Here is a 12,091-nt window from a genome sequence, read left to right as displayed (position 1 = left end):
TGAGTTTCACTCATGTTATTTAAATGTATAATATGTTGTGGTACATATAAGAATATAATAAGACTATGAAGAACTTATTAAAGCAAATGGCTTAGTCAATCTACATTAATAAAAGAGAAACATGCAAATTGACTGTACCTCCATCACGCCCACCAGCCAATCAGGAGTGATTATGCAAATTAACCCAACAAAGATGGCGGCGCTCACAGTCACAAGATGGTGGTGCCTAGTCTCCTCAGCCCTGTAAGAGTCCCTGGTCCTGTCAGCACCGTGGGGAGGAGGGGAGCGGAGGGCAGGCAGCAGGGCATGGGGGATTCCTTAGCACAGCAGTGGTGGGGAAGCCCCCAGGCCCGGCAGACAGAGCAGACAGCAGGGCATGGGGGCTTCATTCACATGGCGGCGGTGGTGAAGCCCCCAGGCCCGGCAGAGAGCAGAGAACCACGGGGAGTGGGCCTAAGCCATCAGTTGGACATCCCCTGATGGCTCCTGGATTAGAGAGGGTGCAGGTTGGGCTGAGGGACCTCCCCCCACCATGTACGAATTTCATGCACTGGGCCTCTACTTATAAAATAGAGGACAAAGAATACAGACCTCGTTCTCCTGTCAACAATTCTCCCACCAGAGACTGTAATTTTATGCCACCTGAAAGGATTACAGGATGATTCCTAACATATCCTATCTAATAAAACAGTAATATGCAAATTGACCGTCACAAAGACACAAAATGGCCGCCCCCCAGTGGTCAACGATGGCTGCCCCCATGTGGACACAAGATGGCCATCACAAGATGGCCACCACAAGATGGCCTTCAGGGGAGGGCAGTTGTGGGAAGTTAGGGGTGACCAGGCCAGCAGAGGAGGGCAGTTGAGGGTGACCAGGCCTGCAGTGGAGGGCAGTTGGGGGGGCTAGGCCAGCAAGGGAGGGCAGTTGGGGGGACCAGGTCTGCAGGAGAGAGCAGTTGGGGGGGACCAGGCCTGCAGGAGAGGGCAGTTGGGAGCCAGCAGTCCTGGATTGTGAGAGGGATGTCTGACCACCCATTTAGGCCCAATCCCCCTGGGTTGGACATCCCCCAAGGGATCCCAGATTGGAGAGGGTGCAGGCTGGGCTGAGGGACACCCCCCACCATGCACAAATTTTGTGCACCGAGCCTCTAGTATATATATATCCTATCTAATAAAAGAGAAACATGCAAATTGACCGTACCTTCACTACGCTCACAAGCCAAACCCACCAGCCAATCAGGAGTGAGTATGCAAATTAACCCAACACAGATGGCAGCTAATTTGCATCCACAGGCACCGAGCAGCCTGGGTCCCAGTAACATCCTTGGGACCCAGGCTGCTCCTAGACTGTAGGCCCGCACTTAGGCCCTGAGAGGCAGGGGTCCCAGAACACCCCCCGGCCACTCCGGGACTATGGGTGCAGCCACTTGCACGTGCTCTGGCACCAAGCAGTGGTTCGGGTCCACACCCCCAGCCCAGCGCCCATGACAAGGAGCTGGCTGCTGCCTCTGGAGTGTGTGGAGACCCTGGCCCTGAATGGCCCCCAGCCAGGCGCTCATGACAGGGGGTTGGCTGCTGGCCTCTGGAGCATGCGGAGACCCCGGCGGCCACTGCTGTGCACAGCCCAGGGGTCCCTGCATGCCCACCAGCCTGGCACCCACGACGGGGCTGGCTGCTGGCCTTGGGGGCTTCGGAGATGGAGATGGTGCCAAGCAGCGGTTCGGTTCCAAGCCCCCAGCCCAGAGCCCACGACATGGGGCTGGCTGCCAGTCTCTGGGGTGTGCAGAGACCCCGGCGGCCACCATCGGGTGGTGGAGACACCCCCCTAGCCCAGTGGATACAATGTAAGGACCACATGAGCTGCAGAGGAAACACCATTTTTTAAAATATATATATTTTATTGATTTTTTTTTTTTTACAGAGAAGATGGGAGATGGATAGACAGTTGGAAACATCAATGAGAGAGAAACAATGATTAGCTGCCTCCTGCACACTCCCCACTGGGGATGTGCCTCCAACCAAGGTACATGCCCTTAACAGGAATCAAACCTGGGACCCTTCAGCCTGCAGGCCTATGGTCTATCCACTGAGCCAAACCAGTTCAAGCGTAAACACCTTTTCTGACTGCTCATTGGCTAAGCTCCCTGTATGCTGCCACTTGCAGTGTTCTTGGTAACTTGGGTTATAAGAATCCAAGAAGGTGATGTAGGGTTTTCCCTCCACACTCCTGGAGGAAAAAATGAAGGTCCGCTGATGGAGGGGCTAAGAAATGTCATATCCTGCCCTAGCCGGTTTGGCTCAGTGGAAAGAGTCTCTGCCTGCTGACTTTAGGGTCCAGGTTCGATTCTGATCAAGGGCATGTACCCAGGTTACAGGCTCCTCCCTGGTCGGGGCCCAGATCAGGGCTCATGCAGGAGGTAATCAATCAAAGTGTCCCTCTCACATTGATGTTTCTCTCTGTCTCTCACTCTCTCTTCCACACTCTCTAAAAATCAATGGAAACATCCTCAGGTGAGGATAAAAAAAAAAAAAGAAAAAAAGAAATGTCATATCCTATGAAAGACACATCTTGAAAATGCCTAAAGAAAGTTGTCATTTTTTCACAGTGAAGGGACTAGAGTCCGTGTTGATGAAAACACCTTGGTGGCTGAGGTGACTGGCAGTGGCTGCAGCAGCAGGATAATGGGGCTGGCGCCTTACCTTGATCAGCCCGGTCACCTCCCACAGAGGGAGGCCAGACTGCGGCTGAGGCCTTGCTCCCCATGGGGAGCGGGCCTAAGCTGTCAGTAGGACATCTCCTGAGGGATCCCAGTCTGTGAGAGGGGGTAGGCTGGGCTGAGGGAACCCCTCACTGTGCACAAACTTCATGCACTGGGACACTAGTATATATATAAAAAACCTTTGACTCAAGCATAGGGGTTCTGGAAAGAAGAAAAGACAAATCTAAACCATTACATATTTGGCATCTTCCTACATGTTTGGTGAAAATATATTAGCACTGAAATAATTGAAAATTATAGCTTTAGCCAGTTTGGATCAGTGGATAGAGTACCCCAGGTTCTATTCCAGTCAAGGGCAAGTACCTTGGTTGCAGGCTTGATCCTCTGCCAGGCCCCCATCAGGGCGTGTGCAAGAGGCGACCAATCAATGTTTCTCATTGTCTGTTTCTCTCCATCCCTTATACTCTCTCAAAAAAAAAATGAAAAAAATATCCTCGGGTGAGGATTAACAACAAAAACAAAAGAATTGAAAATTATAATGTTAATTGTGCTTCATGGGAATTTATCACTTTAAATTGTGTGGAAAACAAAGTTGTGTGAAATAAATAAATAAAACAAAGCATCTCCCAGGGGTCTGGTATGATAAATACCTACAGATAAATAATTAAAGAAGTTGTTCTTCCAACTATTTTCTGACTAAGCTTTCTGGTGCTCACTCAGTGTCTAGGCAGGAGTATAGATCTTGGCCTTCATGGTTTCATCCATAATGTTTCATGTGCTTATGTGAATTTTCTTTTCCACATTGAAAAATTATGTTGTATGAGTGGGCAAGTGTGTGTTTGTGTCTATGTGGGATGGGAATGTTATTTTTAGATTAAATCACTCCATAAAAGTACAAGGCTAATATTGAGGTCTCCCAGGGAGATGATAATCCTCTCAGTCTGTGGAAATATTAAGAATGGTGGCCTGAATGACAAGGCTCAGTGGTTGAGAATCAGCCTATGAACCAGGAGGTCATGGTTCAATTCTCAGTCCGGGCATAAGCCTGGGTTGTGGGCTCAATCCCCAGTGTGGGGCATGCAGAAGGCAGGTGATCAATGATTCTCTCTCATCATTGATGTTTCTATCTCTCTTGCCCTCTCCCTTCCTCTCTCAAATCAATCCTATCTAATAAAAGGGTAATATGCAAATTAATTGTCACTCCATCACAAATATGGCAGTGCCCATAGCCACAAGATGGCAGTGCCCACTCCCCTCAGCCCTGCCGGAGTCCCCCAGTCCTAGGGGGGTGGCTGTTGAGAGCAGGCAGAGTGAGCAGCCTGGCAGAATGCTTGCTTCCTCACCGCGACATCAAGGCAAGCATTCCCACCCAGTCACAGAGGGCCTCTGGGCTGCGGGCGAGGAGCAGCCAGGCCCTGCAGAGAGCAGAGAACCACAGGGAGTGAGCCTAAGTCGTCACGGCTCCTGAATTGGAGAGGGTGCAGGTCGGGCTGAGGGACCTACCCCCCATGCACAAATTTTGTGCACCGGGCCTCTAGTAAAATTATATTTAAAAAAAAAAGATTGATGTGACAGAAAAAACAGTGTTATCCCAAATATGTCCACATCCTAATCCCCAAAACCCATGAATATGTTTCCTTAAGTGGCAAAGAAGACATTGCAGACATGAGCAAATTTAAGATCTCTAGGTAGAGAGATTATCCTGGGTTACCTGGGTGTCACAAGTATCCTTATATGATGATAGAAGCAGAGTTAGAAAGAGGTTTCAAACATGAAGGAAAGGGCTTCAAGACAAAGAATGCAGGTGGCCTCTAGACACTGGAAAAGGAATGGAACAGATTCTTCTTTAGGGCCTTCAGAAAGAGTGCAACGCTTGATTGCAATTACTAAGACTCTTTTGGACTACTGACCTCCAGAAATGGAAGTTAATAAATGTGTGTTCTTTTAAGCCATTAAGTTTGTCATGTAATTTGTTACAGCAACAATAGGAAACTAATATAAATGGGTATTCTATGTTGAATGAGAGTGAAGTCTCTGGAGCTATGCTTTTGTGGGTTTGAATTGACATTCTTGTGTGAAACTCCATTTAATTTTTTTTGTATCTCAGTTTTTTCATCTGTAAAATGGGAATAATAATACTTCATAGGGTTAAGGCAAGGGAATAAATAAATTAATATAAAGAAACTTAAAATATGAGCCTGGAATAAAGAAATCTGTTATTATAAACTAGAGGCCCGGTGTACGAAATTCGTGCACGGAGGGGGGTTGTCCCTCAGCCCAGCCTGTACCCTCTCCAATCTGGGACCCCTCAAGGGATGTCCGACTGCCCGTTTAGGCCCGAACCCAGGATCAGGCCTAAACGGGCAGTCGGACATCCCTCTCACAATCCAGGACTGCTGGCTCCCAACTGCTTGCCTGCCTGCCTTCCTGATTGCCCCTAACCGCTTCTGCCTGCCAGCCTGATCACCCCCTAACCACTCTGCTGCCAGCCTGTTTGCCCCCAACTTCCCTCCTCTGTCGGCCTGGTTACCCCTAACTGCCCTCTTCTGCAGGGTTGATCACCTCACAACTGCCCTCCCTTGCAGGCCGGGTGCCTCCCAACTGCCCTCTCCTGCTGGCCATCTTGTGGTGGCCATCTTGTGTCCACATGGTGGCAGGATCTTTGACCACATGGGGGCAGCTATATTGTGTGTTGCAGTGATGATCAATCTGCATATTACTCTTTTATTAGATAGGATAGAGGCCTGGTACAGGGGTGGGGGCCAGCTGGTTTGCCCTGAAGGGTGTCCCTGATCAGGGTGGGGTTCCCTTGGGGCGTGAGGCGGCCTGAACGAGGGGCCTGTGGTGGTTTGCAGGCGGGCCACGCCCCCTGGCAACCCAAGCGGAGGCCCTGGTATCTGGAATTTATTTTCCTTCTACAATTGAAACTTTGTAGCCTGGAGCGGAGCCAAGCCTAGGGCTCCCTCCGAGGCCCACAGCCATTTGTGTTGGGGTTATAATTGAAACTTTGTTGCCTTAAGCGGGTGGGCCCAGCCAGGGTGTGTGGAAAGCTTTGCTTACCCTGTTGCTGACGGCAACCCTAGCCTGCTCTCTCAAGCTCCATTCTGCTGCCATTTGTTTGAATTTGTTTACCTTCTATAATTGAAACTTTGTAGCTTGAGTGGAGGCTTAGGCCTGGCAAGGGCAGGCGGAAAGCTTGGCTTCCTCTGTTACCTAGGAAACCTTGCTCTCTGTGGCTGTAGCCATCTTGGTTTGGGTTAATTTGCATACTCGCTCTGATTGGATGGTGGGCATGGCTTGTGGGTGTGTTGGAGGTATGGTCAATTTGCATATTTGTCTATTATTAGATAGGATATTGGAGCAATTGGTATATCTGGAAGTTCATTGATTCTATGTAGCTGCCAGTGACTGAATGCCAGTTTGGTCCATTGGCAAGGTGATTTTCTGTCCATAGAAACAAATGGAAATATGTTTCCTCCTAGTCTATTATTTTCCTGCTTTCTTAGAATGGTTCGTGGCCTATTACCTGTCATAAAGCAGGACAAGGTCATTTCAAAACATTCTGAGGCAAGAGGATTTTGTTCAAGATCCCAAAATTAAATCAATAGAGAGAGAATGCAATAAAAGGCAAATTGGAACCAGATATAACATTAGAGCTCTAGCCACTTTGGCTCAGTGGATAGAGCATCTGCCTGCAGACTGAAGGGTCGCGGGTTCGATTCTGGTCAAAGGCATATGCCCAGGTTGTGAGCTCAATCCCCAGTAGGGGGCATGCAGGAAGCAGCCAATCAAAGATTCTTTCTCATTATTGATGTTTTATCTCTCTCACCCTCTCCCTTCCTCTCTGAAATCAATAAAAATATATTTAAAAATATATAAATAAAGTTAAGAGTCAAAGGTGAGAGATGGCAACATTGAAAATACCAATTTTGCTGCCAGATTCAAGGTCAAAGAAGGAAGGTGACAGAGAAGTAGGAAGACATGGTAAAGATTGAAAATATTGAAAGTCTGTACAAATTTACCTAAACCATGTTTTGTGGTCATGGAATTTCCCTAATCTGCTTTTAGTCCAGAAATCTTACAGAGATCCAAGAATCTCTTTCCAATGGCCAACTAGCCATCTCTACATATCTTTTCCCCGTATCCCTTATCTTGCTTGATTAATTATACTAACATTCCATTCAGAACTGGGAGCTATCATCAACCACTCCCTCATAAATAATGTCTAATTTGCCAAGTCCCATAAATTCTACATGCCAAGTAAATCTCAACTGCCTTCTATCTCCACTCTCAGGATTTTAACCGTAATAATTTCCCATCAGCTTCCTAAATGGTCTATCTGCCTCTATTCTCACCACCTTTCAAAGAATCCTACACATTCTGCCTGTTATATTTATACAAATTTTATTTGTTCATGCCCCTCCTCAGTTAAAAATATTTTGATAGATCCTTATCAACTCTGGGAGTAAACCAACCCTTCTTAGCAAGGACTTTAATGTTCCGGCTCTGTCTACTTTTCCACCCTTGCATCTGTCAGTTAGCTAATTCCTAGGTCAATGTCCTCAGTAAGTTACTTCTTGATCTTACCCGAACACACAATTCTCTCTCATCTGTTCATAGTTTTGCCCTTACACTCACTTTCTCTAAATGCTCCTCATCCAGTATTCATCAGGAACATTCTTATTCATTTTTGCAACTTTGCTCAAATGTTGCCACCTTTGCTAATAGTGCAAATCTTTCCCTTATTGCAAAATGTTTGCTTATGTCTGTGTCTTAATAGTAAGTACAAGTGTCAGTAAGTGTACAAGAACTCAGTGTGCAAAAAGGGCCTCTGGGCTGCAGTTTTAAACATAACTTTTTTGTAATGCAAGTTAATTTTATTTTGAACACTCATTTTGTCCATATATCAGAAAATGGTTGTAAGTCAGTTTAGGCTTTCTGCTCCTTCTCCTGGGATTGGGTTTAAGTTTTGGTAGAGTTAAATAATTCCAAGTACTTATGGGGTGAGAAAACCACATCTTTAACTCTGCCATCCATGCATTGCTGCCTGTGGTCCTTAGTCATCAGACCGTTCAGCCCAGCACCAAAGTCTCTACTCCTGTTACACCTTCAAGAGCACAGGTGTTATATGCTATTGTTATGATATTCCTATGACACGTTATAATTGCAGAAATTGCTGCAATGATTTTAATGGTTTTAGGACCTAGAGGTCAACCTGCCAGGACCCTAGCCATAGACATGAAGTGCATGATGAATCTTTATGTCCAATCCTCATGTCTCTCCCAACCTTTGTCCTTATAACGTCTTCTCCATCTCGCTTTCCTCCTGTTGGGAAAGTGGATGGGAAACTTGTTCATTTATTTTCATCTATATCTCAGTTCCTCTTCATTTCCTCAAGGCGTTAAGTACCTGAAAACCAAACCTATGAAGAAGCTCAAACATTTTCCCTCTTTGAAACTAATACTGTTTTGGTTGTTGTGGTCAATGTGGTCATTGTGTTTCTGTTTTGACACTTCTGTCCTGGAAATGATGAATGGAGAAAAGTCTATGCTTGAGTCGGAAGGAAAGGAAAAAATAAATCCAGGTGGGCAAAGGCAATATCATTAGTATCTTTACAGTATTATTCTGACCCATATCACAACTAACACAGAGAAAACTGGCAGGGTCAAAAACTACCAATATCTTCTAAGGTTGCTACAGGTAAAAATGTGAAGTGGAAAAAATTGGTCTTCAGACACCACATCTCTCCTATTATTCTCTTATCTTACTTTGCCCATTTCCTCCTGAATCCACTAAAATGTGCTTTCAGAAAAGGCTCATTTAGGAGTTATTTGCCATTAAATGTAAAAACTTTAATAATAGTAAATTCACAACAGTTGATTTTTGCACATTAGTCTCATTTGCATTACAGAAAGTTGTGGTCATAGGCTAGCATGGGGCAGAGTCAGGGAGATATTTAAGAATAAACATATACTCTTATTCTGAAGAAAAAAAAGAAAACCTTTTGTTTTGTTCCTTCAAAGGGGAGGTCCAAAAAACTAGCTAAGAAAACAGACATGCATGAGACTACACCAACCACAGATTTTGTTTTCTGCTTGTAGGCAATCAGAAGACATAATTTTTAGTAATTTTTTGACTAACTCATTATCCAGTTGTGCCAGGGGTTGCTGTGGGTTCAGTTACTCTTCATAATTTGCAATAATAATTCTGTGGGTCTTCTCTAGCTGCCAACAACCAGCTGCCAGGTTTGATTTACATAGTTACAAAGGATAATATTTTTATTATTATTATCATCTGAGTGTTTATGCATAAAGATAGTTTTTTATACTATCTTGGTCCAATAAAACAGGTTTAATATATCAAAACATTAATTTTGAACTAAATGAGAAATATTAAATTGAAAATTATCAACTTTCAGGTAAAATAATGTGCCTAAACATATGATTATAGGTAATGTCCAGGCTTAGGAAAAATATTAATTTCATAGAAAAGAAACCAAATATTAATATTCATATATATATTTCTAGACATTTATTAAAGTTTCTCAATATTAAATATTTTTAAATGGACAAAGTCTATATGTAATGTACACCAGTGAAACACATGTATTTGAAAGTTTCAAATCATCATTCCCAAATATAGAAGCCAAGGGCAACTTTTTGGTTCATGCATAAGGCCAAGAACAAAACCTTGAAATACACCCAAACCATTTTAAATCTCCTTGTTTTCCCAGCTGTGCATATTAGAAGAGCCTACAGATAACTAACAGTTTAAATTTTACAGATTTCACTGAAAGAAATTTTTTTTATGAAAAATAACTATATTTGGTAAATATAAATGTAAATGAAACCAGAAGGTACACTGCAGTGTTTAGCTAAAGGGGAAATTTTATCTATTTACAAAATTCATTTTTATTCTCATTTGCTTTTGACTTGAATGTCTTCCAATTCGATTTGCCTCCTATGTTTAGGCTTCATGGTTTCCTTTCCTTAGCCCATTGTTAAGGTAGCATATCTATTAAAAAGTTTCAGAATGCTGTGTCTCAGAATTAATTATTCTCTCCCTTTGTTTAATCACTTGTCTATCTTAGAAGGTGCTCAATTTAAAAGAAGGATATATATATATTACCCTCACCCAACGGTATTTTTTTCCCATCGATTTTTAGACAGAGTGGAAAGGAGGGATCAGGGCTTGGGATCAAACCTGCAACCGAGGTACATGCGCTTGACCTGGAATCAAACCTGAGACCTTTTGGTCTTTTGCTGACAATCTAACCAATGAGCAAAACCGGCCAGGGCAGGACACGTATTCTTGCTCTCATACAGCTTTCACACTTAAGAAAGGTATTAACTTGCTCTACTTGCCACCTTTAACAGAGGAATTAAAATTATTTCATGAGACAAATTAGGAGTAGATTCTATTTCATTCAAAAGACTAGTTATCTAAAATAAAAGTAGTTTTAATTGTTCCTGATAGTTTTCCTTCATTTTTTTTTTTTTTTGACACTAGACAGCAGAGATTATAGTTGCTACAGAGTGATGCAAAGTTATTAGAATGTATGTAAAACGCCAGGGCCCTTACTCAGTGTAATTTCCAAAATTGTGAAAGTCCATTACTTGGAAGACACTAAGAATAAACATAGATAAGTAAATTCTGGTTCTAAAGTTTCTTAAGAGTTGAGATTAGTGTTTTCAAAACAATCTTTAGAGTTTTCTGAATGTGTACTTGGTTTCATAATATAGTTAATATTGGACTATAAAATTGGCTGTTATAATTTTTATTTCAGGAGAAAATTCAAGAAGAAGCTATCTGATTGACTTACAGTTTAAATTGTATGTATATGTACCTATCTACTTACATATGCATTCAGAAAAATAGAGCATTTGGTTATTGTGTGATACAATATTTTGTCCACTAGATGGATCTCACTTTCATATTTTTCAAACAAGAGACCCATTTTTCTGTATTCATTCTGGTTGACCTCACAGAGCTACGTGGTGGAGTTAAAAACAATACCTAACCAATAAGTACTCTTCAAATTACTAAGGTCACAAATGAACAAAAAAAGAAAACAAACCAACAAAAACAAGTTTAGGAAAGTGTCCTAACTATAACTAAGGATAAATTAAATACTAGTATGCAATGCGGAAGCCTGTGTCCAATCCTGGAACAGAAATAAAGAAATTAGTGAAACAATTGGTGACATTTGAATGCCTGGATTTTAGTTACTAGTGTTATATGAATATTAATCTTCTGATTTTGATAATTGTACCATAGTTATGTAAAGTTTTATCGTTAATGAAAGCACGGTGAAGAATATGAAGAAACTATTATTTTTACAAGTTGTTTTAATAAATTTACAACTATTTAAAAATAAGATGTTTTTAAAAGTCAAGGTTACAGAGTTGAACTGAATAATAAATTAGGAAAAATAATTATCAGGAGTACTACAAATGTGTTAACAAAACGTAGAAAAGGCTCAATAAATGAGAAGCTAGAAAATGTGTAAGAGTGTATTTTTTTTTTAAATCCTGAAAAATATAATGATATTTATTTATTTAAGGTGTAATCTTAGTAAAGATTAAGAACTGTTGGTCTGGTCCACCAAAACACAAGTAATTAATTGATGAAAATAAAGTAAAATGCGTATGCTTCACACAGATGTTTTCTCATATAATTTTCTAATTTTGAATTTTTTATTTTTAAATTGAATTATTGCTCAGTTAGTATAGACATCTATTTTTTCCAGAAAATACACATGAGTAGTATATTTTCTGAACTTGTGATTACCTGAAAATTAATTATTCTTACATTTATAAGTAAATGGCTAAATCTATTTATAATTATCAGGCTACAACATATCCTCCTCAAATTTGTAAGGTTCTCTTGTAGTACCTATTTTATTTTTCCTTCTCTTAGAAACTGTTAGAGTTCTATCTTTGTCATAAAGATTAAAAATGTTACAAGAATATATTAGGTATATGTCTTTTATTACTGTTATCATTATTATCATTCCTTGGTACATATTAATAATAGACAGTTTAATCTTTAGTATATGCTTTTATTCAACACAGGGGAGTATCATTCCATACAGTACTTCAGTTGCTTATGTTTTGCTCTGGTTTATTCTTTGAAAACAATTATTTATATGTTGGATCCACATTCTCTATCCTTCACATCTAGTAATATATGATCTCTTCCTTTCTTCCTTCATTTCTTCCTACCTTCTCTCCCTCCCACATCCCTCCTTCCCTCTTTCCCTCTCTTTCTTTATGTGTTGGCATTCTTTCTTCCTAAGTTCTGCATTATTTTATAATTTTTCTCTACTTTATTACTGATTTAGATTTTTTGTATATTTTACTACATTAG

This window comes from Cnephaeus nilssonii (genome assembly GCF_951640355.1).
Source record: "Cnephaeus nilssonii genome assembly, chromosome: 3".
NCBI lineage: Eukaryota > Metazoa > Chordata > Mammalia > Chiroptera > Vespertilionidae > Cnephaeus > Cnephaeus nilssonii.
The sequence above is the reverse complement of the archived record's forward strand: the minus strand, read 5'-3'. Positions refer to the sequence as shown.